We start from the raw sequence: 9,727 nt of genomic DNA on the forward strand, positions 1-9,727 counted from the left end.
ATATCAATTTCATTTATATTTATACCATATCCCTTCCCCTCTCTCCACCAATATTCTCTCTCTCTCTCTCTCTCTCTCTCTCTCTCTGTATGTGTCTTTCTCTGTCTCTCTGTCTTGGTCTCTATCTCGATTCTCTGTATATCTGTGTGTGTGTGGATAAGTGTGTGTTCCTTCAGCACATTATTGTCACGTAGCAAGAATTTAGTAATATTTATTGACAGAAGGACTGATTGGATAGAATAATCATATGAAAATATCATAATGATGATTTTACTGATACTTTTCCATATTTTTTCCTTCAGTAGTTACGTCTTGTTTGGATTGTGATTTTAAAAGTTTTGATTTTTGATTTTCATTAATGTGGTTATTACCAGCAGCTTTCTTTGCATTATAAAAAAGCTTTATTACTTCATAGGACTTTCCTCACCTTATTCTTTTTGTAATGCTAAAATATCTATTTTTTAAAAATCCACTCTAACACATATTCTGAGCAAATATTGTCCTAAATTTTTTCTGGAGATTGCTCACATAATTTTGTGAATTGTCTATCAACTTAATCCTTCACAAGAAAGTTAATCTTTAGAACATTTAGAAAATTTGGCAGTTGCCTAATTATAAGTGAACTTCAAGTGAAAATTTCAAGATATGAAAATAAAATCATTACCTTTTTCACATGGGATGAAATCACATTCAGCTGCTCTTTTGATAGATATTTGTATAATTATATATGTATAATTAATTTCCTCTTTCTCCAAAAACAAGAAAATAAGGATACTATCTCTTTCTAAAACACAAATAATCCAAAGCTCTTTAAATAGATTTCTGTTCAGTTCTGCTCTGTGGGGATAGTTCCTCAACTACACTAAGGTCACTTTTTATTTTTTAATGAGATTCACTTTCTTCTGAGTCCAAGTCCAAAGTATTAAAAATATATTAATGAGGCCACTTGTTATTATAGAAAGACTCTTGGGCTTTTCATTCAAACATCTTGATTCCAGTCTTGACTCTACTACTTTCTATATGAGTGAGTGCTGCCCATTCATTTTCATTCTTCCTGAAAGTTCGGTCTTCTTGTATAAATTAATTAGATGCACTCTCAACTTCTTTATCATAAAGTTCTTGGGAGGAATGAGCTTTTAACACTGAAAGCCCTTGGGCAATGAGTTATATTGTTTTATTACAAAATCAATCAAGATAATTTTCTTCATTCATTTGTAACAAAACCAGAGAGTACTTCTGGCCATTTTTTTTCTTTCCTGTGGCATGTGTGTTGCAAAAAAATAGAAATATTGATCTCACCTTAGTCATCTATATGACTGCCATCATATTGTAGTGATTCAGAGCTATGCAAGCAGATAATTAAATTTTCAAATCAAGCAGAGGTCTCTGACAATTGGTGAATTTATTTAAATAGTATAACTTTTTTGAACCTCAATTTTGTTATCCAGAAAATGAAAGAAACTTACTACATGATCATCAAGGTCCCTTTGAGGCATAAAATACTTTAAGGTTTGTGAAGTATTTTGATTGTTTGATAGTCTTTTTTGCTCATTTTCAAATTCTATAAGTTTCATACTATTACCATTCCTACTTTTCAATAGTAGAAATTGAAGTACAAAGTACTAAAGTGACTTTGCTAGTGTCATAAATCTAGCATATATTCAGGCAGTATCATATATATATATATATGATACTGATAGGATATATACATATATATATATATATATATATATATATATATATATATATATATATATATATATATATATATATATGAGAAGGCACTAGCTGGGGCCAGAGGATGAGCAGCATTGCTCCAAGAATGAGTGTCATCATGGTGGATACTAGTCTAGCTTCACTCTGCTAGAGGAGGGGTCATGAAGCAACTGCTGCATAGAAATGCCTTCACACAGCTCCTCCTGGTCCCTGGCACTTATATCTGGCAATGGGGATCTCACTACGTGGAGCTGCCCAGTCCGTCAGCATCCCGCAGACGTCCCTCTGCCAGGGCTATGGGTGCAAGTCTGAGAGAAGTGGCGTGAAAGAGGGAAGCAGGCAGGGGCAAGCTCCTCCTGAAAGCCTCCTGGGCTGGGGGACATTCGTGGAGGGCACTGGAGGGAGGCTGCAGGTGATTCTATGGCCTGAGACCAGACAAGGATGTCAAGGAGGATGGGAATGAGATGCCCCAGCAAAGTGAAGGGAACCAGAAGTCAGCCACCACAAAAGGCTCAGAGAAGAGGTGGGGGCTCTGCTCCTGTGAGGAACAAACTCAAAATTCTTAATTCTTTAAATAGAGATTCATATAATTTCATTAAGAATTTTCAGCACATTGAAGGAAGCAGACATACAAATTAGGCAGCTGAATTTTTTACTTTTATATCAGCAATAAATTAAATAAATTAAAGGTTAAAAGAAATGTGTGGAGTAAGATATGGTGAAGAATTGACAGAAAAAGTAAACAAACAGACTTTCTCCAGTAGTTTTGGACATTTTAATATAATTGTTATTTTATTCAAAGTTGACAACTGCTTCTATGACTTTAAAGTCATAATGATGAGAAATACTTGAATATATTAAAGATTTACTAAATCCCTGCTTAGTTGAAGAGGAAAGGAACCTATGAGCATGATCAGGAATAGAGTCAAGAGTCGTTATTGTCTCCATCACATCTCCTTTAAAATCTGTGTCTGTCACAGTCTCCTTTACATTGTCTGTCAGTCTGATCCAGCCCAAGTCTTCATCTCTCCCAGTCACAGCTGCAGTCTGTGACAGTCTGCTCATCTGACCCAGTCTTGATCTTAGCGGAGGAGTGCAGGAGGAGGGAGAGCCAGCAGCAGAATAGTCAAGGATGGAACTTCTCATTTCCAGTCCTTGTCAACACTTCTGAGTCTTTCTCTGGCTCAGAAGGACCTTGGTCCCAGTGGAGAAAGGAAGGAGGACAGGCCTTCCTAGAAGCCAAATTCTCTAGCTAGTCCTTCGCATCCCACAACCAGCAGCAAACCTCTTACTGTTATCGCTTTGAGAAAGCAGGTCACTACTTTTTTTTTTTTTTTTTTTTTTTTTTTTTTTTTTTTTAGTAGCTTTTTATTTCCAAGATGTATTTTTCAATATATCTTCAAGATAAATTTTCAGCATTGACCTTGAAAAACCTTTTCTTCCAACTCTTCCCCTCCCTTCCCCCCACCCCCTCCCCTAGATGAAAGCTAGAACAATATATGTTAAATAAGTTAAAGTCAGTAGTTACAACAGTCCTGTGTGATCCTGACTGGGGTTCCTTGATCCTTGAACTCTTTTTGGTTGTTCACAACATTATATTTCTTCTTTGATTTGAATACTCTGTATTTGAGTATTTCTGATTTGGGGTTTCTTTCAGAAGGTGAAAGTGATTGAGTGAGGGTTTCTGTTTTTACTTTGTCTTATAATTCCAACAGATCTGGGAAATTGTTTTTATTTATTTATTTTTATTTTATTTTACTTTTTTATGCTACCCAGATTTTGAGGTAAAAGTGTATTCCCATAATATATACAAGTGCACTTGTACTCTGCTCAGGTTCAGTGAGACTCAGGGCTCACTAAGGGCCAAATGCTCTCCTTGGGGTGGGTTTCTGCTTGTGTCCTTCATCTATCCAGACGTTCTAACAAAGAGAGATGCAGGAAGTTCCAAGGTTAGACGTTGCTGTCACTGTCAGAGTCAGTGAGTTGTAAATCTTGTTGCAATATGCTCATCAGCTGGTGATTCCCAGGGAGCCGGCTGCTGCTGTTCTCCATAGGGCTTCTGTGAGGTGACTGCAGAGGAGGACGCTGGGAGGAGGAGGCTTTGGCTGTGACAGGCTCCTGGTCTTCAGTGCTGGAGCTCTTAGAGTCACTGAGTTGTAAATCTTCTCGCAATATGCTCATCAGCTGGTTTGTCTCGGGGAGCTGGCTGCTTTGGTTCCCCACAGGGATTCTGTGAGGGAGAGGAGGATGCTGGGAGGCCGAGGCACCTGGGGCAGGCTCCTCCTCTTCACTGCTGGAGCTGTCAGAGTCTGAGGTGCTGCTGTCTCTGAGGGTCTCCATCCGATTCATCTCGGCTCTCAGCTCTCTCTTAATGTCCTCCAACTGGAGTTCCCCGGGAGCATCCTCTTTCACTGGACAGGCTTTTGGCCCAACAGGTGTCTTCCCTGCGGCTCGGAATGCTATGGGAGTGGGCGGTGCCGGTGCAGGGGGCGGTTCCACTCTTGCCTGGGTTTTGCTCCCTCCCTCAGTTCTCAGCTTCTTGACCTGAACGCTGCTGCTGAGTTTTTCCAACACACATTCGCCGGTATCGTGATTAATGATGAGAATACAGTCTCTCTCATAGGGTCTTTTGTTTCCTTTGAAGACAGTCTTTGGGGCTGCAGCGCCAGGGAAATGAGGCAGCCAGACCTTGACCTCGTCTCCCTTGCCCACCTGGAGCTCTCCTTCCCCTGATGGGTCTACAGAGGCCGGCTTCAAATCATAGCGGATCGTGTGGAACGAGGACTTGGGCCTCTTCTCAAAGCTGTCCCCGAGAGTCAGGCAGTGCTCCTTGCCGTCCAACAGCGGGTTCCTGGTGCTCTTCATGGCTCTCTCCCTGTCTTCAAGCTGGCTGTAGTCACTGCCTGGTGTGGCTCCTGGGGCGGCCTCCTTACTGCCTCTCAGTATAGTCCTGCTCTGTAAAGTTCTGATAGTCTCTCAGTTCGAATCCTTCCCGGGGAACAGGTTTCTTTTCTATAGAATCTTTTCCTCTGTGAGCAGGTTTCCAGCCAGCCTCTTCTTCTTCTTCCTGAATGCTGGCTCTGAATCTCCTCCAGCTCTAGTCCTTCCCAAATCCAGACTGCTTCCCAGACCCCATGTTGTCTTCTTTTATCCTCCTAGAGAATGAGCATGTGAGAACCCAGGGGCTTGTGGGAAATACTTCAACCAATCATCTTGCTCCTTTTAAAGGTGAAAACTCCTTTAAATGTGTAAACTCCTTTTCAGAAGTCTAAAGGTGTTAACCCCTAAAGGTGTGAACTCTGGGCTAGAGAATTGTTTAGACAACCTGAGTTCTCACCTTCTAATCCTAACATCTCCCCCTCTCTTTTGATTTAGAACATAGGGTGGTCATGGCCTTTTAACAGAAATCCATCAATATGGGAGGTATTACACATAATTATATAAACACATAGTAACATAGCAATATAACACATGCTAGAAGTATGTAACAAATAACATGATCAAATAATCACAAATTGAAAATTAATAAATGTCCATAAGTCCATTGTGCATTAGTCTCATCTTGTGTTAGGAAATCCAATGATTGCTCCAGGTTTTAAAATTCTTTCAGAGTCTTATCTTATGTTAGAGAATCTTTAACAGTCTTCTTATCAGCCATTCTCTTTCAGTGTCAGATATTTCTTAGATTTTTTTCCTTGGTTTTGAGGTCTTTCTCTTTTTCTATCTCTCTCTGATGGGCAAAGTGAATACCACTCGTTGGCCTGAAAAGGTATCTACCACCAAGTGGACAAAAGACAGACGACCAAAAGATTTATAATGGGTCACATCCATTTGCCAGATTTCAGTGGGTCTCCAACCATGACGGTTCTTCTCTGGAGGGAGTGTAGGAGCATGGAAAGGAAGGCAAGCTGTACAGCTTTTTACTGTGCTCCTAGCTTCCTCTCTTGTTATTCCAAATTGTAAAGGTAAAGCTCGAGCAGCTTGATGATATTTAGAATGAGATTCTTGTGCTTCCTGAAATAAAGGAGCACTGGATAACATATGTAAAAGGCTATCTGCCTTTGAATTTCCATCAAAAGTAGTACCTGGAAGTCCACTATGTAAGTGGACATGCAAGATATAACTCTTGCCTGGATGCTTTCTCACTTGCTCTTGAAGTTCCTTAAAGAGCTGAGAAATATTAGAGGCTGCAAATTTTATTTGGGCTGTGGCAATTCTTTGTACTACACCTACTGAATAGACGGAATCAGTCATTGTATTTAAGTATCCTTGGGTAATAGGGAAGAGCTAGCATGATAGCAAATAATTTATTCTGCTTAGTAGACTGAAAAGGAGTCGTGACTACTTTCTTTATGGTTAAATAATGACAGTATTCAGCACAAATATTTTCTATGGAGGGGTCTGTAAATATTGTTGTTCATTTAAGAGGAGCCTTAGAAACCTTCAAAAACCCATTGCCAATTATGTAGTATCCAGGTTATCTTTAATGGAAAACCATGTACAAAATTTTGAGCTGTGGCCAATAAAATTGGTCACTCTGGCATGGTCACAGCATAGATTAATTTATGCATTAACATAGAATGTGTATATTTTTTCAGGACTTATCCCAGATAAATGTACGACACTCTTAATGGCTTTTAATAAAATTCTAGCCACAAGCACTGGGTAAGGAATAAGGCTTTGTTCTGGTGGTGCTGGGAGGTTCCCCCACTCAATCACACTGTCTCCTTGATGAAGGACTGCTGTGGGTGCCTCTTTTCTAGCAAAACCTGATATTTCCAAGGGTTTTTGAGTGACTCTTTCAACCACAGTGGATAAAGCCAGTTCAACTTCTCCCAAAGCCTCTTGGGCTTCTTTTGTAAGCTGGTATGGTGAATTTAAAGCACTCCCCTTGAAATGTCATATAGAGGTTTCAGTTGATTGGTAGTTAAGCCTAACCCTGGATGCATCTATTGGATATCTCCTGTTAATATTTGGAAATCATTTAAGGTGTTCAACTTTTCCGTTCTTAAAGAAAGCTTTTGTACTGTGAGTGTCTTAGGATATACTTCCTATCCTAAATATTGAAAAGGATTATGTCTTTGAATTTTTTCTGTAGCTATATGCAGTTTTTAATACTTTAGCATTTCCATGGTCTTTACTAGACATGCTTCTAACATTTGTTCCTCAGGTGCACATCCCAAAATATCATCCATATAATGTAATGATATTACTTTTGGAAATGCTTTTCTTAGTGGAGCAAGAGCAGCAGCAACATACATTTGGCACATAGTAAGGCTGTTTCTCAATCCCTGTGGCATAACTGTCCATTCATATCTTTGATACGGCTCGACCAAATTAACACTAGGCATTGAAAAAGCAAATCTTTTCATATGCTCCTTATCTAGAGGGATAGAATAGAAACAATCCTTAATGTCTATAGGCCAAAGAGGCCATTCTCTTGACAACTGTGTAGGAGATGGAAGTCCAGGCTGAAGAGTTCCCATAGTTTCCATCTGTTCATTTACTCTTCTTAGATCAGTTAACATCCTCCATTTTCCAGATTTCTTTTTCACGAAAAATACTGGGGAATGTCATGGACATAAAGAAGACCAAAAAGCGTCCTTGGACAAGTTGTTCTTGTACTATGTCTAATAAGACCTGAATTTTATCACTTCTTAAGGGCCACTGTTCTACCCACACTGGTGATTCAGCCTTCCACTGAATAGGAACCAGTGAGAGTGCAGGTAGGCCTTCAACAGCAGCCCTGCCTACAAAGCCAAGGTGCTTACTTGTAATCCTATCTGTTGTGAAATGTCTCTTCCCCACAGATTGATGGGGATTTGTTCAACCACAAGAGGAGTAAAAACTCCTGTTTCATTTTCAAATGTCTATCTCAAAGGCATAGCACTAACTTCTGCTGCTATTGATCCTCCTACAAAAGACATGTAGGTGTCTGCCTTAATATTTGGCCAGCGACTGGGCCAATTGGCACCTCTAATAACTGTAAGAACTGCATCTGTGTCTACCAATCCTTCTAATGGTATTCCAGTTATATAAATAGTAAGTATAGCTTGGTCAGCTGTCACAGCTTCTGTCCAATATATTCCTGGATTTTGTTCATCAGAGTCAGAATCTGGGTGACTGCCACCTGATTGCTTATTAGGGGTATGTAACAATAAGCCTGATGCCACTACCTCTCATGGTTGATAAATCACACATTGTCTACCTGTGTTAGTGACTGGGAGATTAGCTACACGTTCTCTACATACCCACATCAGTGTATGGATGAACACTGTTTTGTAAGCCCTCTCAGAAGGTGAAATGATCAAGCCTACTCTTCCTGGAGGCAAAGGATCCATAGGCTGAACAGGAACAGATTTCACTTCTCCAGGGCATATCTCAGCAGTCTCTACTGCATACAACTATATTTTTCCTAATTTCAATCCCTTTCTTCCATCTCATTGCCTTTTGGCGGATTGATCATGTCTTAAATTTCTCTGGATGTAACCTCGGCTGCCATCATGCCCCACTTGGGGGGCTGAAGCTGGGCCCCGCATCTTATTTCCCTGGGTCAATCTACATTCGGAGGCCCAGCCAAAGGCCTTGTGACATTTTGACATGGAGTTTTAGGTCTTCTCTCACCCTGTCTTCTAGCTCTATCTCCATATCTACCCTGAGTTCTTAGATGTCCAATTTTTCCACATTGGAAATATTGACGAATTTCTCTAGAAGTCCTTTGCCAAGAGGGACCCTGTCTTTCCATGTTCATCATAGTCTGGGTGTAAAAAGTATCTGTTCCCACTGTAGCACAGAGTCTTATGATCTCCTCTAAAGGAGTATCTCGGTCTAGACCCCATATAATTCTTTTGCAAATCTCATTGGCATTATTCTTAGCCAGATGTCTGGTCCTTATATCTGTCGCTATATTTTCTCCAATAGATCTTTTGACAGCAGTTTGCAGACGTCCCACAAAATCCGCAAAAGGTTCATTGGGACCTTGCTCTATTTTAGTGAAAGCCTCCCCCCGAGCTTTCTGTCCGGGGAGGGAACCCCAAGCTTTTATTGCAGCCTTAGAAATTTGCTCATACCCTGTCATGGTATATTGAATCTGTTCTGAATTCCCTCCATACTGACCTCACCAGCTAATTGCTCAAAAGTGAATTGTGTGTTAACTCCTGTTTCCAAATTGCATCTGACTTTGATCTTTCATAATTCATGACACTTCACAAGCTACAACAGATTTTGTCCAGGTTCTAAACCTGTCCTTGCTATGGATTTCCAATCATTCGGGGTTAGGACTTCATAAGCCACAAACCATCCAGTAACATTTTAACATAAGTTGATGTAAACCCATAAAGGGTGCAACCTTTTTTCAAATCTTTAATTTTATTCAAATCTAAAGGTGTATATCTTCTCCTTTTTTGACCTACAGACCCAATCTCTTCAATCACAGGATATGCATGTATAAAATCACTTATATCCTGTCCTTCCCTCTTAGCTTTAAGCAATGCCTTCTCTAATCTTGTCATAGGCTGTTTAAGAGGTGATTCTGTTTGTGTCACTGCCTCTTCCCCTCCTAACTTCTTGCACCACCCCTGAAGGGTTAATTCCCTGAAGGGAAATGCTTCTGATGTTCAGAATTGTGCTTAACTCCATTGTTATCTGATTCATCTTCTTCACCTAGCTTAGTTGGATCCTCCCCCTCTAGCTCTTTCTTCTTTTCCTTTATTCTAACAATTTTTAAAGCCACTTGGATTAAATTGTAGGTATGAAGTGTATCTTTGGAAATTGCGTTTGGTTTGGAATGGTAGTGTTCTCCTAGTAGCTCTCCTACTAATTCCCAATCATCTAGATCCAATTCTTTTTCCAGAGAAAAACAAGGACATATAACCTGCACAGTTTTTAAAAGTTCAGTGATTTCCTCCAAAATTATAATCAATCCTTGGCTTTTCATAACCTTGACAAAGCTCTCTAAACATTTGCCTTGAACAGAAACAGAAGTCATTTGCCCCATTTCACTGAAATTCTA

General features: G+C 39.9%; 1 pseudogene; it reads right to left on the minus strand.

Annotated features, from left to right (window-relative positions):
- Positions 1-3,666: 3,666 nt before the first annotated feature.
- Positions 3,667-4,581, minus strand: LOC141547464 (ELL-associated factor 1 pseudogene; annotated as a pseudogene).
- Positions 4,582-9,727: the final 5,146 nt, after the last annotated feature.

Source organism: Sminthopsis crassicaudata, chromosome 6 (assembly GCF_048593235.1).
Source record: "Sminthopsis crassicaudata isolate SCR6 chromosome 6, ASM4859323v1, whole genome shotgun sequence".
NCBI lineage: Eukaryota > Metazoa > Chordata > Mammalia > Dasyuromorphia > Dasyuridae > Sminthopsis > Sminthopsis crassicaudata.